The sequence below is a fragment of the Camellia sinensis genome, chromosome 8 (assembly GCF_055761805.1).
Source record: "Camellia sinensis isolate YWXY chromosome 8, ASM5576180v1, whole genome shotgun sequence".
Taxonomy (NCBI): domain Eukaryota; kingdom Viridiplantae; phylum Streptophyta; class Magnoliopsida; order Ericales; family Theaceae; genus Camellia; species Camellia sinensis.
In genome coordinates, this window is record NC_138968.1 from 190,347,058 (window position 1) to 190,368,899 (window position 21,842).

Consider the following 21,842-nt stretch of genomic DNA (forward strand, 5'->3'; position numbering starts at 1 on the left):
ATTTAAAAGTTGAAATTAAGCCGAGATGGTTCCTTATCTTCACTTGTTGAAATTTGTAGCAATTTACAAGTTAAAGTTAAGCCGAGATAGTTCCTTATCTTCACTTGTTGAAATTTGTAGCAATTTACAAGTTGAAGTTAAGCTGAGATGGTTCATTATCTTCACTTGTTGAAATTTGTAGCAATTTACAAGTTGAAGTTAAGCTAAGATGGTTCCTTATCTTCACTTGTTGAAATTTGTAGCAATTTACAAGTTGAAGTTAAGCTGAGATTATTCCTTATCTTCACTTGTTGAAATTTGTAGCAATTTACAAGTTGAAGTTAAGCCAAGATTACTGTTTCTCTTCGCTTGTTTAAATTCGTAGCAATTTACGAGTTAAAGCAAAGCCGAGGTTATTGCTTAAACACTTGTAGCAATCTACAGGTTGGTTAAACCAAAGAAGATGCTTAACACTTGTTGAAATTTGTAGCAATTTACAAGATAACGTTAAGCCGACATATGATCATCTGTTGAAATTTGCAGCAATTTACAGGTTGAGGAAAAAGCTAAGTATGTTGTTTAAACACTTGTTGAAATTCGTAGCAATTTATAAACAGATTATTATTTAACACTTGTTATGCTAATCCTTGTTGATCCCTGTTACAGTATATGTTAATCCTTGTTGAAATTTGTAGCAATTTACAAGTAGGCTAGACCGAGATCACCGTTTAAACACTTGTTGAAACTTGAGAAAAAGTTTGCAAAGTTAACATTGAGTAGTATATGTTTCACACTTGTTAGAATTTATGAAAAGTTTGCAGGTCAGTATCTTGCCGAAATAAAAAGTTTTGTAGCTATTATACCCGAGGTATGTAACCCCGAGGAGATTGCACAGTTAAAGGTGTATGTTGAAGGCGGGCGTATGACTCAGGTCTACAGAACACTAAAAGCACACTTAGAAGATCTGATGAGGCAAGGCAATCTGAAGGGACCTCGTCGATGAGACCAGAACAAGGGAAGAACAGGCAAAACTGCCTCGGGCACCAGCAGCTCCGCCTCCCCCAGCACAACAACCTCAGGCAGGAAGACCACGAGTAATTAATGTAATTCACTCGAGGGTCAACGAGAACGAAATTAGGGGGGAGACTCAGAAGATAAAAGCACCTGCAACATGGCTATCAAATACAGTGGAAGAAGAAATGATAATCAAGGAGCAAGGAATGTTAACATCGGCCAACAAACAGACATTTTTCAGAAACCAAAAAGGTTACAAATGCAAAGAAAACAAAAGTACGGAGATGAAGACCCTAAGAACTAGGGACTAAGGCAAGAACGTCGGACTAATCTACTTCAACGGTTGACGATGGTTCAGCATTGACAGTCAGCTAGGAGAGCTTCTCTACTATTATCTCGGCAACAATTTCAAGAAGGGACGTGGTTCTAAGACTATGCAGAAAACAGAAACGAAGGCAAGAATCTGGAAATACAACAAGAAAAACAAGAAGAGAAAAATCAGAGTCAAGAAGATGACAAAGTTCAAAGAATAAAGGCAAGTACACAGGCACTAAGTAAGTATGTTCAGAGCAAGAAAGTAATGAACCAGACATGATGCTAGCAACAGAAAGCGGATATGACAAGAAAAGTTCCAGGCATTTTAGCAATAAAAAATCAAAAACTTGAAGACAGACAAGAACAGAAGACCACAGATGACAAATAAACAGATTCAAAGTAAATCAGAAGAGTTATGAAAGATTGAGCTTAATAAAAGAGTTTATGAACCTACCAAGAGAAATGAACGCCGATATGAAAATCGCTGGAGTCAAATAGATGATTGGAAATCGGGAACTCACCAGAGAGTGTGAGTGGAGCAGTTGCAAAGCTCTTGGAGTTTACGAATTAATGGAACCAGAACCTCGGCTAGGAGGTGCGATTTTAAGCAGCTTAGAAAGCATAAAACTTGATACTTGACACCAGTGGACAGTAAAGTTCAGGGAACTTTGAGGTCGGCGAGTATGATCTCGGACAGAGGGGCACAGATGAACGAATAGTGTAGGTTCCATCACCTCAGAATGTCGAAGTAATAGAACCTAGGGGGCAGTTGTGAGGATATATTTTCTGAGTACCAACACGTGGCAAGGTGACGCCGACGTGTCAGCCGTGGTGCCACGTGTCCTAGTCGTGACGCCGAGGTGATCTCGGCAAGGCCGAGGTTATCTCCAAAGATATCGGAATCCGAGATAAGCAGATAAAGAACAAGAGTCCTAGAATGAAGAGGGAATTCAACCTGGATATGGACAAGAGTCCTAGATTGGGAGAAGACTTCAGTTTGGGTAAAGATAAGACTCTTAGAGAGTTTATCCTAATCCTACTGGGAGTCCCAGATTAGTAGTAATCCTAAGTCCATTAGGGCCAGGCTCCTATTGGGACTAGGTTTATGTTGGCTATAAAAGAGAGGCACCCACATGGGTCTAAAGCATACTTTTGATACTCAAGCTTGTGAGTTTAGTAATTGATTTATCTTTGAGAGATATACTGACTTGATCGTCGGAGTGCCCCCGGGTGGTCGAAACCACCGTAGGATTCTTATATTTCTGTTGCAGGTCAGTCAGGTGCCATCTATTCTGCCGGTGTTCTCCAGCTGATTACTAGGTGGGCAGTGTGGTCAGAAAATCACCCACACAACACTCATCATAAATTTTCTTGCAACTGGCCTCAGGAAAAAAAAAATACCCAAAAATCCTCTAATAGCAAAATAAAATTCTCATACTATCCTAATTTTCATTCAACTATTACCAAATTTTTCTATCTATGCTTATAATATTTTAAAACTATCCTCCGCAATGCACCAAATGCTTGTAACACAATAATGACAGAGATGTTGGTTGAGTGGGAGTTGATGGTGCAATAGTCAAAAAAGTTTCGGACCCTTACTGGCGGTGACCTTCAGGACTTTCAGTGGGGTCTGATTGATCAATAATATTTTTTTGTTTTTTCTTCTTTCAATAATCAACCCCCAAATGTGTGTGGGGGTGGTGGGAGTGGGGAAAAAGTGGGGGTCTCAATCACGTTTGTGCAATGCTTGAGCAACTCTAGGAGGTGTTTGGCAAGGACTTTTTTTAAGTTTTTGGGCTAAAATTTATAAAAAGACAAAATAGGTTAAAATAGTCAATAAGACAAAATGTCACATCAAATTCATAATCATTTCACTTTTTTTCTCATAAATATCACATTTAACTACAAAAAAATGTAACTACCTTCCTAAATACAAAAAATTTATCCTACTAAAATAACTAAAAACTAAAATAACCTACTAAAATAGTAACTTTTCAAACACCCACTTAGAGTCACTAGTTAAAAGAAAATGAAGAATAAAGGATGTAAGATAGGAAAAGAAAATAGGGAAGTGAGATTTTAGCCTAATTTAGGTTAAAATTCACAAAAAGACAAAATAAATTAAAATAATTAATAAAATAAAATATCACATCAAATCCATAAACATTTTATTTTTTCTCTCACAAAGAGTCTTTTGGAAAGTTTCCAAAAAGCTAGCTTTTTGGCTTTTTATCTTTTTTAGCCAAAAAAATTAGTTGTTTTACTCAAAACAATCCAATTTTTTGCCAAAAAAGTTATTAAAAAAGCTAAAAAACTAAAAGTCAACTTTTTACCAACTTCTCAAAACACCATTCAATCATCTTCTCAAACACAAAAATTTTACTCTACTAAAATAGTCAAAAATTAAAATAACTTACTAAAATAGTAAGTTCTCAATCACCGACTTGTATTCAAGTCAATGAGATTGCATAAATAATATTTAAAAAAAATTTAAACCGACAATAAAATTCCTGAATCAAAACAATCTTAAAAAAATTAATGCAAAATCAAAGAGAGATTTTTTTAAAGAGGAAGAGGAAAAAAAAAGGAGCAAATAGTGCTTCGTGACACAACAAAATTGAAGAAAAGAAAAAAAAAAAAAAAACATAATAAACGGAGTCATGTATGGCGCGCAGCAGAAAATAACAGCGGGAGTCACTGCACTAACCCGCATCTTACTCGAGTAATGTGAGAAATTTTAAAATTTCTATTAAAGTTTTATTAAATTTTTCAAAAAAAAAAATTATCAAAAAATTTATTAAATATTTTAAGTGGATATAGAATTTATATAATATGGATTCTATGTGAATCCGATACCTATATAAAATATTTAGTAATATTTTTAATAGAAACTTTTCTATCCTAATTTACCCCCCAAAAAATGAGTTCTTAAAATTTTGGGAATCAAATAAAAAACCTTTCTATATCCGTTAAAGACACGTCACCAGACTAGTGCCAGTGCGAAACACCAAGGATCCTCTAGAGTAAAATTTTTCTAAAGTTTCCTAGAGTGCTATATTGTGTGGTTGAGATTTATTGGCAAGTCACATCAGAAAAATTGATGTGACTTGCCAGTAAATCTCAACCACACAATGTAGCACTCTAGGAAACTTTAGAAAAAAATCACTTTATAGGATCCTTGCTCGGCGCGAAATGCTGAAATGCCAAACCTAACAGGCCTAAAATACTTTGGGCTTGACAATGTAGTTTAAATGGGCTTTTCAAAATGTTTACAGCCCCTTGAATTTTGGACCCAACTCGAACTGAAGAACCGATGTGCATGGTATAGAACATAACGACGAGCCGAACGACTCGATAAAAAGCTAACGTGCATCGTGTTCGTGTATTGTGTTATTTTAAATTTATTTAGAATCCATATTATAATTTTATCAACTCTAGGTTGATTAGTTATTTTTTTTATTATCATATAGTATCATTTTAAATTTGTATCTGGTTGTTAAAAAAATAAATACATAATCATCCGAGTGTACAAAAATATTAAGTGTTTTTTTTTTTTTTTTTACAAACTAAATTTCATGAAATTAATCACTATCAAATAAAATTATTTATAAAATGTTTAATTTCAATTCAATTCCATTTCTCTAATTTGAAAAAACTATTTATTATTTTAATCTATACGAACAAGAGATTTAGAAGAAGAGACTTCTTTTTTTTTTAAATTCAAATGACCTGATCCAAACACATACTATTAGAGCACCTCTATTCAATACTTCAAATATAATGTGGCACTTCATCAATCATATTTTGGTGTCAAGTATTAACTCCACCCGTATACCAAAAGCTAATGTGGTTTTTGGCATTATCCATTCATACCCATTTTGACATGAAGATCTCTTGGGCCCGTTTGTTTTCAGAGATAGAATTGAGGAGATTCATAGTAAAGGGATTAATAGTAAAGGAATTAATAGTGAGTGGATTAAGCCCCAGTTTGGCAATGGATTTGGGGCTAAATAATCACATATGGACCAAAAAAAAAAGTCAAAAAGCCCACAAAAAAGTTTGTCATTCCAAAGTCAAAAAGCCAAAAAAGTCAAACAAGAAAACCAAATAAACAAAGAAGTCTCAGGCTAAAAGAGTCAAAAAAATCAAAAAATAACAACAGCAGTCATTGTCAAACGAACCCTAAGTAAAATTGTGTTTGTTTTGATGATAGTTGTTGGTGTAAGGATTGTTAAATTATTTTTATATAAAATAATTAAAAAAAATACAAAAATATTAAACATTAATGTTCAAAAAAAAGTACCTAACATAAAAAAAAATAAAAATCCAAAACACATAAAACAATGATTTTTACTTAATAAAAATACAAAAAATTAAACATTAATGTTCAAAAAAAATGCCCAACATGTAAAAAATAAAAAAATTATAATCCGGCGGACTATTTTTCTAATATCACCACCACCTCCTTCATTTCAATCCTCCTTCCAAGGCCCAACCTAATCCCCTCCTCCATCTCAATTTCTTCCCAAAATCTACAAACAAAAACAACACTAAATAAGTCCTACTTCCTTCCTAATCCCATCTATCCCTCTACATCTCAAAACAAACCGGCCTTAATGCCGTATAATAATAGATTTGGCATATCAAATGAGAGTTTCTATGCCAAATTGACATAAGTCAATTTAGTATTCAAACTTTAAAAAAAAAAATTAGCATATCAAATTTTGAAAGTTTGGATTAAGATGCTTAGATGCTCTTCATGCGTGGGTATTCACTGCAAATATAGACAACATATAGATATTCTTAGAACATCTCCAACACTAACAGGTATTTTACCTATCTAAATATTACTGTAAAGTATACATTTTATTTTATCTATTAATTGTTTCATGTTTCTATTCCAACCATACTCTTTATTTTAGCTATTCTTCAAATACTATTCAATGTGTTTGGTTTGAGTTTTTTATATTAAGTTTTTTGAAAACTGAGGGTATGTTTGGTTTATATTTGTAGAGTAGTTTTTGAGATAAAAAGTACGAAAACTTGTTTAGTTTGTCTTTTTTCAGAAATGGTTTTGAAAAATTATTTTGGGAGAGAGAATTTAAAAAAAAAGTGATTGATTTGATGTGTATGAGAGAGAGAGAGTGATTTTAGAAAGTACGTAACCAAACAAAATTTTGAAATTTTTTTTGAAAAAATTTGTTTGGTTAGATTACTCTTGAAAATTTGTTTGTAGAGAATTTTTCTCAAATTTTTTTTTGAAAAACAAACCAAACAAGACCTGAGTTTTTAGGTTTTCGTGTTTTTTTGTTTTTAGTGACTATTTTTAAAATTTTATACATTTTTTTTTATTTTTTTAGATGCACCGTACTTAGATGTATCTAAAAAGTAAAAAAATTGTAAAAAAATATTTTAAAAAATTAATAAATATATAAAAATATAAAAAATATACTGAACTCTTGTATTTTTTTTGTATTTTTTGTATTTAGTGAATTTTTAAAAGATTTTTTTTACAATTTTTTTACTTTTTAAGTGTATTTATGTTAGATGTGTCTAAAAAGTAAAAAAATTGCTTAAAATATTAAAAAAAATTCAGTAAAAACAAAAAAACACGGAAAAATAAGAAAATAGAATTTTCTGAAAAGTGTTTTTGGAAAAATGGAACCAAGAATGTCACATCAACAATAAAGATAGAGTGCAATGATCCTAATTATTAAATATATTTTGTCTATTTTTGAAGGCTACCTACATATAATTAATGAATGTGAGTTAAGTTAAAATTTCTAATTATATGCATAATACAATAAAATAAAATAAAAAATAAATAAATAAGAAAGAAAGAAAGTGAATTATACTAAACATTTTAGCTAACAAATATTTTATGTCTAATGGATTGAAGATGGATCATCCTTAGCAGCATCTCCAAATTATTCCTTTACCTATTTTAAGGGAGTAGAACTCCTTTATATCTCCCCATCAGCTCCCCTATAAGTCATTCTAAACTAATATTTGCTACAGTGACTCTCTACAAATAGGGAGTCACTGTAGCTCATTTATATTTGACAAATTGCTTCGCCGGTCATCCACTCAGACGCCCTACCGGTCGACCGCCTGGACGTCCGGCCGGTCGACTCCCTTAGTCACTGTTCTCAGAAGAAGACACCAAAATCACTTATTTGCTTAGAAAACACAGGAATTTGACTGTTCTTTTGGTTAATAGTTTGAAGTTGCAAGATATTTGATGGATATAATGTCAATGGGTGATGAGCCACTGTACCCAATAGTAGTTCTGATAGATGAGCTTAAGAATGATAACATTCAACTTCGACTGAATTCGATTCAAAGGCTATCAACAATTGTACGTGCTCTTGGGGAGGAGCGAACGCCCAAGGAATTGATTCCATTTCTGGGCGAAAATAATGATGATGATGATGAAGTGTTTCTTGCTATAGCAGAAGAGTTGGGTATGTTTATTCCTTATGTTGGGGGAGTGGAGCATACACATGTTTTGCTCCCACCTTTGGAAACTCTTTGCACTGTTGATGAAACCTGTGTGAGGTACTGGGTTGCTGAGTTCAAATTTATCTGGGAAGTCTACATCAATTTCTCAATACATTTTTCTGTGTAGAAGTGGAATTGGGTGTCTTCAATGTTCATATCTTTAATTTCAATCCAAGAAGAAGATGAAAAAGTGAAAAATCATGAAAGAATATTTTAATAATATTTTAGAAAAAGAATAGGAAGTTTATTGTGAGAACTAGATGAAAAAGTGATTCCTAAAATAGGGAATGAATTTTTTAATAATATTTTAGGATAAAATTTAAGTAAACTGTTGTGGATGCTCTTAGGATCTAAATGTTGTGTTGTGAATCTCATTATTGCTATCACGACACAAACATAGCTGGAAACCCAACGATCTAATTAAGGGTTCGTTTGGGATGTGGATTGACTTTTTGATTTTTTTAGTTATTTTAGCCTATGGCTAAAAAACTTCGTTTGGGATAGGCTTTTTGACTTTTGTAAGAGAGAAAATAAAATAATTATGAGTTAGATGTTAGATGTGATATTATGTTCTACTTGACTAAAATAGCTTATTTTGTCTTATATGACTATGGGCTCACTTGGGAAACTGGTTAAAAGCCAACTTTTAGCTTTTAATCCATTTTGAGTCACATCACCTCTCACATTTTTTGCCTACAAAAATATTTTTAAAAAAAAGGTCAAAAAATTCAAAAAAATTAACTTTTAATCAACTCCCCATAACACCGCCCAAATCAACATCCCAAACACGACTTAAGTTAAAATGAAAGGTAGTAAATGCTTAATTTCATATCAATCATTATAATTATGAAGGGATGACGCGATTGTTATAGGGGAAATTAGGTCATGTTTGTTTAGGGGATTAGGAGGTGAGATTAGAGTAGTAAGGAAGTGGATCCCACTATAATTTGTTTGGTGACTTCCTTGTAGGGATGCAACTTGAGCGAGCTCAACTCGAACCCAACCCAATTTTTTTTAGGGCTTAGACAAGATATTTTTAAATTCGGTATGAGCTTGAGCAAAAATTCAGTATGAGCTTGAGCAAAAATTCAGAAGCTATAATTAAATTTGGGCTAGCATCGGCAAAGACATCAAGCAACTCGAGTAACCCAAAACTCGAATTATGCATATATAGATATATAAAAATATTAAATATACATATAAATTATTAACCATTACATGATATTAAAGTAATGGGGCACTTTTTCATAAAATCTATTTTCATCTACTTATGTTCCATTTAGTCCACATTATTTTCTTATATTTTAATAAGTCCTATGAGTGACATAGTTACCAAAATAACCTTAATAATATTCACGTTTATCATGTGAATGTTCCGTGATGTGAATGTTCACACCGTTAATGTGAATGCTAACATGTCAATGTGAATGTGAATGTTCACATTGTCAATATGAACATTCACACGTCAATGTAAATATTCACATTGTAAAATATGAATATTCACATCACCAAATTGCTAATCGTTCAAAAAATATTTGTAAGGATAGAAATGTACATAACATATTTTAAATATGAAAATTAGGATTTGGTAGTTCAAATTTTCAAATAATAGGATTTGTTGGAATACAAGAATATCTTATGGACTAATTGAGATACAAATAATAAAAAAATGATTTTTGAATAAATCTCCGTAAAGTAATTTAGATTGTTAAATTATATTGAATATATATATTATATATATGACATAAAATTTTACTTTTTTAATTTTCACTCATAAATTGTAAAAACTAATATAGCGACATTTCTCTTACATTATATAAATTATTTGTTTTTGATGATATTGATGATTTTCTAAATAAAAAAAAAATTGTAAATAGAGTCTGACGTGAGTAAGCCCATAAAGATTATAACCCACCATTTAGGGCCCAATACATAACTCAAATGCTAAAGCCCAGCACTGCTGAAGCCACATGTAGCAATAAGAACCAATGACATCAAAACACATGGCGAGAGAAGGGCAAGCCACATTAGCAGACAAAGATCTGCAAAGTTATTGCCACGACACATCGCCATTAATGAGGCCTCTTACAGCATTTATTGTGATAACCCCTCTCCGTCGGAACAGAACGCCTTCACCACAAACAAGGTAAGCTAGAGCATAGACTTTCGGCCAAGGTGACAGGTCGGAAGGGACAACGAAATAATTACCAGACGATATAAGCAAAGGTCGAAGACAAAAAGAAAGTTAAGCTTTCTATCTCTAATCCATCACTACACTCCACTTCTCTTTCTAACTTGCTCGTTGGAGGGTTCGTTGGGAGACTTCCCGTTCCTCGTTGAACTCGTGTGCAGGTCTTCCGGTGGGCTTGGTCATTCGGACGTAGGATTGAGGAGCGTGGATCAGTCCGACCCGTTCCGCCTGGAACAAACTGTATTATCAGTTGGCGCCGTCTGTGGGAAATCTCTTACTCCGCGCGCCAGTTGTGTTCATTGTCGCCGGAGGCCCTTTCCCAATAACCCCTTCCTACGACCTGCAAAGGTGAATGGTCACAACTAGATCCATGGCTTCCCACCCCAATGTTCCTGACCACCAAGCAGACCCTCCCAATCCAAACAACCTACCACCGTATTTCACCGAGCTCACCAACAGCATTAACCGCCTGGCCGAGCAAAACCAAGCCCTGATTAATGCTCTACTCCAAAGAAACCTTCTTATGCCTCCTCCACCACCTCTAGATATCCCACCCAATCAAGAGCGAGCCCCAAGCCATACTATCCAATAGCCTAATCCGTCCAACTTGGAAGGCTTCTGACCCCCTCCCCCAGATGTAAATCCACCACCCCGAGCCCCACATCCATCAGTCCTGGCACCAACCCCTGAAGGAGAGGCCAGCAGCGTCCGGCCCCCACTGCCCTCCGGTGGTGATGACATTCCTCTCTGGAATGCAGAACTCCGAGCCATGAAGCTCCAACTCCAAGACGTCATGCAGAACGTACAACATAAACCCTCCACCACAGTCAACTCACCATTCGTCGCCTCCATCCGGGACAAACCTCTACCCCCCAAGTTCAAAATACCCACTATCGACACTTTTGACAATACAACGGATCCAGTCGACCACTTGGAGACCTACAGAACCCTCATGATCCTCCATGCATTCCCTGACGAAATCATGTGTCGGGCTTTCCCCGTGACACTCAAGGGGTTAGCTCGACTTTGGTTTAGTCAATTGCCAGAAGACTCTGTCTCCACTTTCCAGCACTTCAGTGACTCCTTCCATAGCCATTTCATTGGAGTCCAGCGCCAGCGGCTTCCGGCAACCCAACTCCTCAACATCCGTCAGACCGAGGGGGAGTTGCTGCGCAGTTTCGTTACCCACTTCAACACCGAAGCCTTACAGGTAGCGGAAAACGATGACAAGGTCATCCTTACAGCTTTCATGGCCGGTCTACGGTCATCTAACTTCCTTTTCTCCCTCTTTAAAAACCCCCTGACCTCCATGGAAACCCTACACTCCAAAGCTCAAAAATATATGAACGCCGAAGATTCCCTAGCCGCTCGCCAAGACCCTACAACAAAAAATCCCATCCCCAAGGAGAAGAGAAAGGATTCAGAAACCAGACACACCCAATACAATAACCCAATACCGCATTATACCGACTGACCCTCCCGAGCCGACCGATCGGCACCAGCCCGACTGACCGGCCGGTTCGAGCAGTACACACCCCCAAATTACCCCATGGAACAAGTCCTCAATCAAATCCAGCGGGACTACCCCCTAAAATGGCCCCAGCCATCACAAACTCCTTCAAATCGGAGAGACCAGTCCAAATGTTGTCATTTTAACCAAGACCACGGCCATAATACTGAAGAGTGTGTTAACCTCAAAGATCAGGTCGAGAGCTTGATTCGCCAAGGACGTCTGAGTCGATTCACGGAAACTCGCCCTTAGCAGAGACAACGGACTAAACCCATCCGAAACAACCGCCGGCGCACCCCTTCCCGACAACCAGCACAGCCTAACCAAGGTCATGATTGCCCTCCATAGCAACCTCGGGCGCAAGGTCACCCCGCCCCACCTGTTGGAGAAATCAGAGTTATTTCCGGCGGGCTTGCTTGTGGGGAACCATCCCACTCGGCTCAGCAGGCAGAACTCAGAAAAATAAGGCAGGTCTCAAACAAAGAAGTTGCCACTTTGGACCGACCCTCCAAACATCCCAGGCAGTGGACCGAGCCTATCACCTTTACGGACGCCGACTGCACAGGCATCCGTTACCCCCATGACGACCCTCTCGTCATTTCGGCCCTCGTTTCCAACTACAAAGTCAGACGGGTTCTCGTCGACAATGGCAGTTCTTCAGACATCATCTTCCTCAACTGCTTCCGCCAGCTCAAGGTAGGAGAAGAAAGTTTGTCTCCTCTCCAAACCCTTTTGGTCGGTTTCACGGGCAACCGGGTGACCTCTATCGGCTTCATCGATCTCCCCATCACAATCGGCGAGTACCCGCGACAGACCACAAAGTTGCTCACCTTCCTTGTTGTCGACTGCCCCTCTGCCTACAGCATCATCCTTGGCCGCATCGCCCTAAATGCTTTCCAAGCTATCACATCCACTTTTCACCTTGCCATCAAGTTCCCTACCAATCTTGGGGTCGGCACAGGGAGGGGGGAGCAGACCGTGGCCAGAGAATGTTATGTCGCCTCACTTAAGGAAGTTAAGCTCAAGGAGGCTATGATCATTGAAGGACTTGACGTCAGAGATGAGGACGAGCTGGTTAGAGGGGAACCAGTGGAGGAACTCGTTGAGGTTCCTATCGACCCCACTAACCCGACGAAAGCTTCCAAAGTCAGCAACCAACTATCCCCCCATGTAAAGGCCGACCTTACTACCCTCCTGATCGAACACAACGATGTATTTTCCTGGACCCACTCAGACATGCCGGGTATTGACCCCTCCTTCATAACTCATTGCCTCAGCATTGAGCCCCACTTCCGACCCTTCCGCCAGAAGTAGCGCATCTTTCATCCGGAACGCAATACTCTCATTGCTGCAGAGGTAGATAAGCTCCTTGAGGCACAATTTATCAAGAACGTGGACTACCCTAGATGGTTGTCAAACATGGTCCTGGTCTGTAAGAACAATGGTAAATGGCGGCTCTGTGTCGACTACTCCGACCTCAAACGAGCCTGCCCCAAAGACAACTACCCTGTTCCTCGCATAGATCTGCTGGTTGACGCCACGGCCAGTCATCAAATGCTTAGCTTCATGGATGCCTTTTCTGGGTACAACCAAATTTTGATGCACCCGTCTGATCAGGAACACACCTCCTTCATCACCGACCAAGGTACCTACCATTACCGTGTGATGCCGTTTGGTTTGAAAAATGCTGGAGCCACCTACCAACGGTTGGTCAACGTTGTCTTTCATCACCAGATAGGCCGAAACATGGAAGTATATGTCGACGACATGCTAGTCAAGAGTAAGCTCTCCACAGATCATCTAGCCGACCTGCGAGAGACCTTCGCTACCCTACGAAAGTACCAAATGAAGCTCAATTCGAAGAAATGTGCCTTCGGCGTAGGATCTGGGAAGTTTTTGGGTTTCATGGTCAGTCAGCGGGGCATTGAAGCTAACCCTAAAAAGATCAAAGCCTTGATTGAAATGCAGTCTCCCAGAACGATCAAGGAAGTTCAGAGGCTTCCTGGCCGAGTTGCTGCCTTCAACCGCTTCATTTCCCGCGTAACGAATAAATGCCTCCCCTTCTTCAAAGTTCTTCGGCAAACTTTTGAGTGGACGACCGAATCCGAAGAGGCCTTTCAGCAGTTGAAGCAGTGCATGGCCAACCCCTCCTCATTTCTCAAGCAATCACCGGCGAACCAGTCTTCCTCTATCTAGCCGCGTCAAACACCACAGTCAGTGCAGCTCTTATCAGGGAAGACAGCTCTGTCCAACGGCCAGTCTACTACATCAGTCGGGCTCTTAAGGGAGCAGAACAGAATTACCCACTGTTAGAAAAAATGTCTTTGGCCTTGGTCACTGCCTCTGAACGACTCCGTCCTTACTTCCAAGCCCATTCCATAGTGGTCCTCACTGACCAACCATTGAAGAAGATAGTGCAACAACCAGAGCTTTCTGGTAGACTTATGCAGTGGTCAGTCGAACTCAGCCAGTTTGACATCTCCTACCGGCCTCGAACAGCGATTAAGGGGCAGGCTGTTACTGATTTCATACTGGAATTCACTAATCCCACTCCAACCACAGCTCATCCGCCTCCACTAACCCCCACCGAGTCGGAAGACCCCCACTCTTGGACCCTCAACGTCGACGGATCATCCCGCAAAGAAGGCAGCGGGGCTGGTCTTATCCTCACCGCCCCTGAGGGTGGTTATTTCAAATGTGCTCTCCGCTTTTTGTTCGATGCAAGCAATAATGAGGCTGAGTATGAGGCATTGATAGCAGGTCGCCACCTAGCCAGAGACATTAGTGTTAGCCATATCCAAGTGTTCAGTGATTCCCAGCTTATTGTCGGCTAAATCACAGGGGAATTCGATGCCAAGGACGACACAATGCGGGCTTATAGGGATATCGCACTCCCTCTTGTTCGCCACTTCAATAATTTCCACATCAAGCACATTCCCCGAATGGAAAACTCCAAGGCAGATGAAATGGCCCAATTGGCTTCGACTGACCAGTCAGACCTCAGCCACGGTGTCCGTCTTAAGTACCTGGCCCACCCCGCCATTTCCCCAAACCAGCAGGAAGTTCACTTCCTCCAAAATGAACCTATCTCATGGCGACCGACATCTTCCTGTTTTTGACAACGGGAGAACTACCAAATGACAAATTGCAAGCCGCCAAAGCGAGGGCCAGGTCGTCCAATTACATTCTTATCAACGGCCTCTTGTACAAACGTGGCTTTTCACGCCCGTATCTACGATACCTCAATCCTGCTCAAGCAAACTATGTGATGAGGGAAATCCATGAGGCTATCTGTGGCAATCATTCGAGCGCCCGGTCCCTAGCCCACAAAGTACTTTGCACAGGTTATTTCTAGCCCACTCTCAATCAAGATGCGACTGATTTCGTGCTCAAATGTGACAAGTGCCAACGCTTTGCCAACATCCCCCATGCTCCTCCTACAGAGTTGATCACACTTTGCAGTCCCTACCCATTCGCTAAATGGGAGATCGACCTAGTTGGTCCATTATCCACTGGTCGAGGCCAAACCAAGTTCGCGATTGTCGTCATTGATTACTTCACCAAATGGGTGGAGACAAAACCCCTTGCCACAATCACCGAACGGAACACAACCAGATTCATCTGGCAGTCGATTGTATGCAGATTTGGCATCCCTCAAGCCATCGTCTCCGACAACGGCAAACAATTCGACAATGCCAAGTTCAGGAAATTCTGTGCAGAACTTGAAATCCTGCCATGTTTCTCCTCCCTAGGTCATCCCCAAGCCAATGGCCAAGTTGAAGTCACTAACCGTTCTCTTCTGAAGATCATCAAAACTAAGCTCGAAGCTGCTAAGGGACTCTGGGTTGAGGAATTACCAAATGTACTCTGGGCCTACTGTACTACCGCCCAAACTCCCACTGGTGAGACCCCTTTTCGCTTAACATACGGCGCTAAGGCGGTCATCCCAGTGGAAATCGGTCTGCCTACCCCAAGAATTCTACATCCGAATCTGGAACTAACTGAGGAGTTGCGCCGGGCAGACCTAGACCTAATTGAAGAACTCCGAGAAACCACTGTTGTCAAACGGGCCTCATACCAACAGAAAATGAGAACACATTACAACCGCAAAGTCCGACCAAGGAAATTCACCGTGGGGGACCTCGTTCTGCGCGAAGTCACTATTGCCACTAAAAACCCGGCTGAAGGCAAATTGGCAGCCAAGTGGGAAGGACCTTACGTTGTCAAAGCTAGACCTCGTCCAGGCACTTACCGACTTCAGGACATGGAAGGCCGAGACCTCCCCCATCCGTGGAATGCCGACCACTTGAAGTGATATTTTCAATAAATCCCTATTTTTGTATCGATCAGTTATTGTATTTTCTTTTTTGGTAATCTTCACACTTGGATGTTCTTCTTCTTTCCACACATGATGTAAATTCCTGATCAAATGGGCTACAGTTTAATGACAACAAGCTTATATCTCAGTTATCTGTGTGGCATTCCAATAACGCTTTGATTGCAGCCTCAGCCAGAATGAGCACGAGAAGCTCGGCCAGACTGAGCACGAAAAGCTCGGCCAGACAGAGTTACTTAAAACCTCAGCCAGACTGAGCACGACGCGCTCGACCAGACCGAGTTACTTAAAGCCTCAGCCAGACTAAGCACGAAGAGCTCGGCCAGACCGAGTTACTTAAAGCCTTAGCCAGACTGAGCACGAAGAGCTCGTCCAGATTAAAGCCTCAGCCAGACTGAGCACGACGCACTCGGCCAGACCGAGTTACATAAAGCCTCAACCAGACTGAGCGGGAAGACCTTAGCTAGACTGAGTCACTTAAAGCCTCAACCAGACTGAGCACGGCGCGCTCGGCCAGACCGAGTTACTTAAAGCCTCAGCCAGACTGAGCACAACGCGCTCGGCCAAACCGAGTTACTTAAAGCCTTAGCCAGACTGAGCGGGAAGACCTCAGCCAGACTGAGCATGAAGCCCTTAGCCAGATTGAGTTACTTCAATCCTCAGCAAGACTGAGCCACCATTGCCACTTCATGATCGTAGCATAGTGGTCATAGTCAAATTCCAGTTCAACGTTTTCCAGGTCAGACTTGCTTCTTGCTGGGTCGTGATTCACAACTTCATGTTTTTAAACTTCACTCTGCGTTGAGGTTTTCTTACGTTTTGCACTTCACTCTGTATTAAAGTTTTATTACATTGTCACCATCACTTTGCGTTGAGTTTTTCTTAAATTTTAAATTTGGCTCTGCGTTGAGTTTTTCCAATATTTTACACCTCACAATGATTTATACACAAGCCTTGTACAAGTCACCATTCTCATACATTGTAGAATTACACACATACAAACAACAGTGTGCCAAACGCAATTCATAATTTTATTTATTCACAAACTTATACATAAGTTTATTACAGCAATTCAAAAAAAAAAAAACAACAACACAAAAACTCTAAGTACAAATTTTCTCCACCCCACTCACTCCTCTTCACTTGAGGCATGATCTTCTTTTTCAACGCCCTCGTCTAGGGGGGTCTGGGCCACGTCGTCTTCGTCAATCTTGACCCTGCTGAAGTCTAAGTCTGGGAACAGCTCTTCTGCTTTACGGTTCAACATCTTTCAGCCACTGTCCTAGTACTCAGCCATCTCGTGCTTGTAAAAGTCCGACCGCTGGAAGCTTTGGATCACTTCGTCCTCAGTCCTGCCCCCAGTAGTCGCTCCCGACGGGCCAGCCCCCTCAGTCCCCTCTCTCTCCAAGTTGTTGGCGATCGCAGCATCGATCGCCATCTAGAAGTCAGCAGACCCCTTGAACAGCTCTACCGCTGCGACGCATAAGTCAAGGTATGCTGCCCTTTTAGACGCTGCCTTGGTTTTTTCTTCCTCCAACTTCTACTCCAGCCCAGCCTTCTCTGTCACCGCCTTGGCACGCTCGTCTGCCAACTCCTTCTCTAACCCAGCGATCTTCGAATCTGCTTCTTCTTTTTCCTTGATCGACTAGGCCCGCAGATCCTCATTGCAAGTCATGGCCTCGTCCCACCGGTCGTTGGGGACGGAGCAGGCCTTCTGCACCTTTTCCAGCTTCTTCTGCTCACTCCCTAATTGGAACTCGAGCGACACCACCTTGCGGCATTCGTCCTCCAGCTCCAACTTGACCGTGAGCAGCTCAACATGGGCACAGTCGGCAACATTGCCCTGCACCACCGCCAACACCCCCATCTTTTTGGCCTTCTGGGCCTCTCCCAAACCCCTGGCACACGCACTTCGCGCAGCCTTCTGCCACCCTGTGGTCTCCCTCCTTAAGCTCTCAAGTTGGGCCTCCACCCCCTCCAACTTTGCAACCAACGCCCCCACTTTGCCTTTTGCAGCCGCCGCCTTTCTCAGAAGGGCCCCCGCTAAGGAGGTCGCCTCCATTTGGGCAGAACACAACCCCCTCAACAGCTCAGCCTCAGTAAAATTCTCCACCGAACGCACGGCTGCGTCTTCCACTGCTCGTAAGAGGCGATCTACAGCGGGCCTGGCCTCTATTCCTTCTCCCCCCAGCCGCCCAAACACGGCTAGGACATGGTAAAAAGCGGTCTTTAACCTCTCCCCCTTTCCTCCTCCTTGGGGCATAAGAGCGCCTTTGGGTTGCTGCTCCACCTCCCTCACAGGGTCAGTCATACCAACCTCCACTCACTCTTCAGAGACGGTCGGCCCACTCTCCACCCCCTTCTCCACCTCCCCCAACCCCACCTTTGGGGCGGCCTCCTCCACCGTCACCTCCTTCCTCCTCTTCAAGGCGGGCTCTTCCTCATTCTCCCTCACCCTCTTCTTCTTCTTTACCACGCCTCTCATCTCCCCGATGGCCTTTTTTTTCAACAAATCGCTTGGGGGTGGTCTCGGCTCAAAATCACCCAAGTCCTTTTCCCTCAGCGGCTTGGGGCGAGGTCGAATTCTTTCCCTCGGGATTGCCTTCGGCGGACGGTCTGCCTGTGCCTCTTTGTATTTATTAGCCTTTGCAAAACTCGCCCTATCATCCGCCTCCTATGCCCTCCTCCTCGCCTCTAACTCTACTGCCGTAAAATCTCCACCGGTCGGCTGAGGGCCCAGTTTGGCGGCGAACAAGACTGAGGGCTAAACAAGGTCGTCCCATCTGACGCTCTCCTTCTCCCTCCATGCCTTCACCTTCTTCACCCTCTCCTCTGCTGCCACGCTCAGTTTTGGCTCCACAGACTTGTTGGGCACCCTCCATACCGTCCGTACTCCAACTCCTCTGTTCGCGGATACGTAGAACCACCACGGTCTCCACCTCTTAATTGACAACGACAACCCCGCTACCAGCCCCTTCCCTACCGCCGCTTGAAAAGTCACCCAAGTTTCTTGCTGGCCTGAAGCCTTGTAGCACGCAAAAAACTCGTCCACCGTCATTTCAACCCCCTCGTTCGCCTGCGGCCACGCGCTCGCACTGGCTAGTAAGATCTTCCACGCATTGGGCATCAGTTGGCATGGAGCCACCTCCAACCGATCCAACACATCCACTACTATTCGGGGAAGTGGCAACCTTAAGTCCCCCTTCAACGCCTCCTCGTCTAGGACGAACTCTCCTGGACGAGCGTCAAATGCCCTCTCCCTTGACGCCGACAGTTTCAACTCTATTTCTGCAGAAATCTGGTATCTCTCGCGCGTACCCTCCAACTCCCCCACGGTAACAGTCGACTTGTCGACCTTCGTATGCCAGTGATCTGGCTCAACCTGGCTGATTGGCTTCTGAGCCGCTATCATTGTGGCCGAACGAGGTCGCCCTGACAGCTCCCCCCACTCCCCACTTGCCTCTCCGTCCTGTATTGTTCCGCCAAATCCACCATATCGTGGTCCCCTAATGGATCAACCCTAGTGGTTGCAGCTTCTTTTTGCGCCATTTCTGTGGTATGTCTGTGAATGGCTTTGGATGCAGGCGCAAGAAAACTCATAAAGTGTTGCAGGGGTGTATCACTAGCAACGAAGGAGTTTACACTTGGAATGTTTTGATTTTCTGCAAAAAGGTAGGTAAAGCAAATAATACCAAAGGCCCAAGGCTTCCCTGTATTCCAAGGGTCACGATTAAATTTCGTCATTTCGAAAATTTTCAAAAATCCGCCAAAACTGTCTTTTCAACACCCTATAATGACCTATCGTTTCACTTATTGCCCAACGCCTAACCTTCCACACTACGCGATTCTGCCACGTGTACGATCACGATCCACTGCCCCTTTCCCCTTCCCTGTCTATTCCACTTCACTTCACCACGTGCCCCGCCGCCTCTCGAGCCCCGCGCCGCACCACCAACCCTTCGCGGTCGGCTCTCCCCATGGTCGGTCTCTCCACTAGGCCACCCTTCGCGGTCGGCCCTCCCCATGGTCGGTCTCTCCACTCGGCCTCCCTTCGCGGTCGGCCCTCCCCATGGTCTGTCTCTCCACTCGGCCACCCTGCGTAGTTGGCCCTCCCCATGGTGGGTCTCTCCACTCGGCCACCCTTTGCGGTCGGCCCTCCTCATGGTCGGTCTCTCCCCTCGGCCACCCTTCATGTTCGCCCCTCCTCAAGGTCGTCCCCACACTCGGTCGCCTTCGCTGTCGACCCTCCTCATGATCGGTCACCATTCGCGGTCGGCCCTCCTCATGGTCGGCCCTTCCACTCGGACACCCTGCGTGGTTGGCCCTCCTCATGGTCGGTCAACCCTCTCACAACCCTCATTTTCTTGACGTGGGTAAGCCCATAAAGATTATAGCCCACCATTTAGGGCCCAATACATAACTCAAATGTTAAAGCCCAGCACTGCTGAAGCCCCATGTAGCAATAAGAACTAATGACATCAAGACACATGGCGAGAGAAGGGCAAGCCACATCAGCAGACAAAGATCTACAAAGTTATTGCCACGGCACATCGCCATTAATGAGGCCCCTTACAGCATTTATTGCGATAACCCCTCTCCATTGGAACAAAACGCCTTCACCATAAACAAGGTAAGCTAGAGCATAGGCTTTCGGCCAAGGTGACAGGTTGGAAAGGACAACGAAATGATTACCAGACGATATAAGTAAAGGTCGAAAACAAAAAGAAGGTTAAACTTTCTATCTCTAATCCATCAGTACACTCCACTCCACTTCTCTTTCTAACTTGTTCGTTAGAGGGTTCGCTGGGGGACTTCTTGTTCCCCGTTGAACTCGTGTGTAGGTCTTTCGATGGGCTTGGTCATTCGGACGTAGGATTGAGGAGCGTGAATCAATCCGACCCGTTCCGCCTGGAACGAACTGTATCATCAGAGTCAAATTTTAATAATGCAATAAAGTAGCTGCCAAGAAAAAATTGAAATTCATTTATAATTCGGGTGACTCAGGCAATTCGGGTGTAACTCAGGTTGGACTTGGACAGGCAACCTCAAGTTACAATTCGGGCCTGGGCAGGTCTTAGCATAACTTGGGCTAGACTTGGACAACCTCCCAACCTGACTAAGTTGTACCCCTCTACTTCCTTGTGGAGAGGGATTGCTAATCCGAGCGGCATGCTAATCCTTCTCAGTAGGGGGATTAGTTTGGGTGAATTTTGGGTGGGATTAAGAAAATAATGAGGGGATTGAATCTATTTTATATAAAAAAAATTATTCTTTTAGTTTTATTTTTATTTTTTACCAAGTGCACCTGTTTTGTTTTAATATTTGTTTTAGTTTTTTTTAATATAGAAATAATTTATTTATTTATTTTATATAAAAATAATTTAACAATCCCATCACTAACCATCTCCCATACTATCATAAAAACAAATACACTTTTACTTAATCTCCTCACTAATAATCTACACATTAACAATCTCTTCACTAACAATTTTATCCAATTTAATCCACCAAACAAACGTAGCCTTATTGTTCAGTGTAATTTTTACAAAATTATTATATTAATATTTATAATATTTTTTATTTTTTTATAAAATAATTTATACAGACCCGATGTGAATATAATTTTCCCATTATTAGATTATATCCCCTGATTCATCATTTAAAGCTAACCCCAAAAAAAAAGACAATCTAAATTTTTTATTACAAAATATCCTAATTTTTCAAATATCTGTATTATTTGTTCGCACCCTAAATTAAGATTTTGGTTCTATGCTAAGCAACACCAAGAACATTAGAAAAAGAAATATCTATTGCAACCAGAATTGTTATTCATTAAGAAATCTAATCTAAAGTAAAATCAAAACGTAACGTGAAGCAAAATAATGACTGACTATTAATGATAGAGAGATGTGTTTGCTTGTTTTTAAATTTTGGAAGTCAGTCATACCTTCTTTTTTTCTTTTAAATAAAAATTGAGAGTTTTAGAGTAATTT